The sequence below is a fragment of the Pseudomyrmex gracilis genome, unplaced genomic scaffold (assembly GCF_002006095.1).
Source record: "Pseudomyrmex gracilis isolate BER0280 unplaced genomic scaffold, ASM200609v1 scaffold_2525, whole genome shotgun sequence".
NCBI classification, from domain to species: domain Eukaryota; kingdom Metazoa; phylum Arthropoda; class Insecta; order Hymenoptera; family Formicidae; genus Pseudomyrmex; species Pseudomyrmex gracilis.
In genome coordinates this window covers 1,114-6,181 of record NW_018023109.1, presented here as the reverse complement: position 1 = coordinate 6,181, position 5,068 = coordinate 1,114, and positions in this window count along the sequence as shown.

Genomic DNA, 5,068 nt, shown 5'->3' with positions numbered 1-5,068 from the left:
GAATCGTACGGTGTCGAATAATTTGGTGTCGAATAAATCTGTGTCGAATCGAGCGGTGTCGAATCGTACTGTGGTCAAACGGAACACGCCCCTCCAGGCCACATCTCGACCGTTCAACGTACCGTTCCGGAGGAGAGTGATCCTCCTGGCTTAACCGGGCGAATATTCGCCTACCTCACAAACATTCTCAAACACGTGGTTTTACATTTGATTTTTGATCGATATATCAATATTGCTCATAGTTCGGTCAGAACGCACTAGGGCACACGGAAAAACGGCGCTTCCGACATCTGGCGCATTCTCGCCGCTTGTTTCTTTCAATAGAAAATATTATTTACATGCATCATATATAACATCTTTTAAAGCGCATGCCAATAATTCACAATCTATAATCGCGCTACTGTCGTACACTCCACTTTGACATATTGCTGTTACAGCGTTACTTATATCAGTGATATTTTGTTCTCGTAGAACGCGAACAAACTGTGCAAACTTTGTATTTACTACATGGGTATGTTTTGCCAACCAATACTACATATTTTCAATACACTAATTTAAAGATAACAAAAACGGTGGGTCGTTTCATGTACAAACACTTATCGTTTACTGTAAATTTTACAATTAGTGCGTCGCGAATAATACCGACATTTAGCGCTAAATTACGAAGCCACAAAGTAGCAGACGCATTGGTCGATTGTAATAGGTGATGAATATTTGTTTGCTTCTGATCGTTTGCCATGTGGAAAGTGGTATAAACAGTAAATGTCCATGATTGTCTCCGATAACTATTTCCACATACAAGATTGGACCAACACTTATTCCAATTTCAATATATTTGTACGCTGTTGATGTTAACGCGTACCATCTTCTTAAAATGCGAGTCGCCTGATGTGGCGGAGACGCTGTTTGCACACTGTAAAACACGTGTGAATAAAGCATATGTCAAAAACAAAAAACACGTAAAGCGACAGTTTACTCACTTATTGCGTGCAATCTTCGTCTCACCATGGTATTTTCCGCTAGTTTTTACGGTATACATTGTATCTTCTCGAAACTGCAATCGAAAATTGACTGATGCAATGTCGCGTAAGAGCCCTCTTAAATATTACCCGACTCCACCACTTTGTAGTAAAAAATAATAATGGCATCAAAAAGTATGATTCATATCTTATTTTATATTAAATAAAAAATGCTAATGAGCAAAAAGTTACTTACTGCGTATTAGAGAAACAAAATTATGGTGAAATACCTCAAATTTTGCAAAATATAAAGGTTTTGTTAAGTTTCATCAATTTGATCACGTATTAGAGTGACATAAAACTTATATTCTATAAACCTATATTAAAGAAACCTGGTGATGACAGCAACAATTGCTAACTGCGTATTAAAGGAAAAATTGATGATGAAATGACTCATAACTTCTGCACAATATGTAGTTTTTGTCGGATATCAAATTTCATCGACTTGATCACATATTAACCTTTTCGCTCCGGGACTGGTCCATATATGGACCAGCAAGAAAAGCGAACGTAATAGATGTTTATAAGGTCAAGTTAATGCATTAAATTTAGAAAAAATAGTGAAAAAAATCCTGGTTACTTCTTTGACCTTCAAAATTAACTTTGAAGGGGGGGTAGCAGGTTATTATTAACTTTTTCAGCTAAAATGCGAGGTCAATTTTAAAGGAAAAATCCCCGGAGCGAAAAGGTTAAAGTAACATAATCCTATTATATATTAAATTTAAAAAGAAATACCGGTGTCAGCACAAATTGCTAACTGCGTAGTAAAAAATAACAATTGCGCAATTATTACATATGACTCATAAATTGTGGAAAATGCACTTCTGTTGGATATCAGATATCATCGATTTTATCCCATTAAAGATTGCAAACGTTGCACTTTTTTTCGTGTATCAAATGTCAGTTCTATTAAACAAAGATGGGTACTGTTTAATATGCAAACCTACAACACCAGCAAATAGCACTATAAAAAAGCAAAACCCGTTGCATAAAATTAGTATTTCATCAGAAAACGGTTGGAGTAATCAGTTGCTGTGTATCTCAAAACTAAAGTGTTATAAGAGTAAAAAATGGAAACAATCGCGCAATTAGAGCGCAATGTATTGGTGTCACCAGAGCCAGAACCAGGCATGTGTATGGAAGTGTGGCAGGACGACGAAAGAAACCGGGCGTCACTCAGAGACGTCCTGGTCAACGCCCAGATAGAATATGAAAAGTTGGAGCTTCGGAAGGAGACGGTTAGTTGGGCGAAACGCGTGCTAGGTGAAGTCCTGGATGCAGTTAAGTCAAAAACGAGTTCCTGAAAGAAAAGAAGGGACATGTTGGACTTAAGAAAGGACGTTATTTTGTTTAAGTGCATATACGTGTAAAAAGTCTTTGCGTATACTTACCTGCGAGTAAACACTAGTATGTAAAGTGCTGAGAGAACAAAGGCAGTGCTAGTGAGAAAACTCGGTTTTTGTTTTATACAGTGTTATTTTGTTATATTACCAAACAATAACTAACCAGTCCTGGAAAAGAGGAAGTATTGTTAAGAGTATTTTGTGTTGTAGGTGTAAAGTAGAAATAGCGAAAAATACCTTTTGCGTAAAAAGGCGCTATAAGTGTTAAGTTTGGGTTTAAGCTCAAAGTTTTTTTGTTTTTATGTTCTGTATTTTATTTTATGTTCAAAAGGTACGGTTGTAAGCGCTAGTTGCGAAAATTTTAAGTTTTGTATGGTACCAAAGAATTTTATTTTAAGTGTGTAAAACCAAAGGTTTAGTTCAGGTACGGATTCGCGGAGGCGAACTAAGCAAGCTGGGAACCTGTTGTACGTTGTTTAAGGTTGTTAGGAAAAAGTGTTTGTTAAGACAAAAGAAGTACTGAACAAGAATCACAGGGTCGTAGTAGCACTGAAAAGTGCGAAAGTAGTTGTTAATGGGTATTTTTTGAAAGTTTGTAAAAATGGCGATTAAGGAAAAATTTTCGTGTCTCGAGAAACGTGAGCCTCGGTAGAAACGGGCCATGTGAAAATTTTCCCTTAATCTGTGGTTTCAGTTAATTTGTTTATTTAACAAATTAATTGAACGGGTTCTTGTTTAGTAAGCACAGAGGGTCCCAAAAGTGCGATAGAGTTTGCTTAACTCGCGCCCGGGAGAAATTTCCCGATCTAGGGAGTTTTGACGCACGAACGTACCTTAAGGCGCTGTTACTGTATACTCATGCGGATATGAGCCTTAAGGCCAAGCAGGAGAGGCATCCATCTTGTCTAGTCAGTCGATCTACGAAAACCGTACGGTACGGACGCGTGCTTCCTAGAATCGTGCGAATAAAAGTTTTCCGAGACTCATTTATTCACTAACTAACAATTGTGGTGATAAACAATAAACCGTTACGCTGTAATAAGTGTACGTTGTTTGCTATTAAAGCATTTATTATATTCATTCAATAAACAGTGTGATTATTGCGCGTGCAAGTGCACCCGTGTTAACCTGCTATTTCCTAGAGATCCTGAGGGTAGAAGTCATCCCCGTGGACGGAAGGAAAGCAGCCATCCTTGTTACTTGGGGGTTAAAGTAACTGGCAACCGTGAAGAAATATCACAAAGGGTAAGTCCTTGACCATATTTACGCCTAACCCCGGTCACATTGGAACAGTCGACTCGTTTAAACTTACGAGAAAAGTTTGTCGCGTGGGAGCAGCGTTGTACAAAATGTCTCGAATTATTGGAAGAAAATAGTCGGAACAAACGTCCGCGACTGTCTCTAGGAGTCAGACAATCGCTGGTCGCTAAAATTGCCTGACTCATAGGATTAAAAAACTCACTGCGTCGACAGGTTGCATATATTGGCGCCGGACATGGACTTACATGGCGAAAGATAGACATCGCTTTTGAGAGTAGACTAATGACGGGTGCTATCATCACCGAAAATAACGTTGAACCTCGCCATTTTCTCGAACACGCAAGAAGCACGGTGTTGGAAAAAGTGCAAAATGCCATTGAAAAACACAATAATCTGAAAATAAATACAACGTTCAATGGTGAATTTGTATCGGGAGACAAACGGGCCAATAAAAGTATAACCAGAAATTCGGAAATTTATTGTACAACTAATTTAGACGACTGGTATGAGCGATACATCATCGAACCTACGTTAGCGTTTTTAGATGAATTTCAAGAACGCGATAGTGGGTGGGCTTTGTCACGTATACTGAATTTAACTGTAAACGTGAACAAGTATAATCCATTGCGTGCAGGATGTCATATAAATTTGCCACCAGAAATTACGTATAAGAGAGCAGTAATTAACGTGTTATCTGAAGACATGTAGAACCGCACATCATTGTATCCCCACTATACAACAGTACTGAATCTACAGGACATTGAGTTTCCAATGAGTATACACCAAATATCAAAATTTGAACGGCTCAATGACATCTCCGTCAATGTGTACAACATGGAATTGAAGAGAAATAAGAAGAAGAACATACTTGACATTTTTTCAATACGACTCACAGAGCAAAAGAGAGAGAAACACGTACACTTGCTTTATGTTTCGGATTCACGAGACGTTGATCGTGGACACTTTGCCTGTATAAAGAATCTGTCTAGACTCGTGAACGCACAACTGAGTAAGAAGGAAAACAAGAAATATATTTGCGACAAATATGCTTTTGCGTTATATATGTATATATGATGTGTGAAATGCTTTTGCGTTATATATATATATAGGATGTGTGACAATATGAAAAAGGAATATATATTTGCAGATGTTTACACTACTTCCATTCTCTGGACAAGTTGAATGTTCACAACATAGATTGCGGAAAATTAAACAACTGCGCGATTCGATTGCCGATGGAAGAAAATAAGTGGCTTAGTTTTAACAACCACAGTAGGAAAGAACGTTTCCCATTCGTAGTATACACTGACCTTGAGGAGTGGCATTCACTTAGACACCGTTCAATTGGACACGTTGCAATTAGACACGTTGCAAATAGACACAGAATTTTAGACACGGTTCAATTAGACACGGTGCATTTGGACACGCAAGAAAATGCGCACCGTT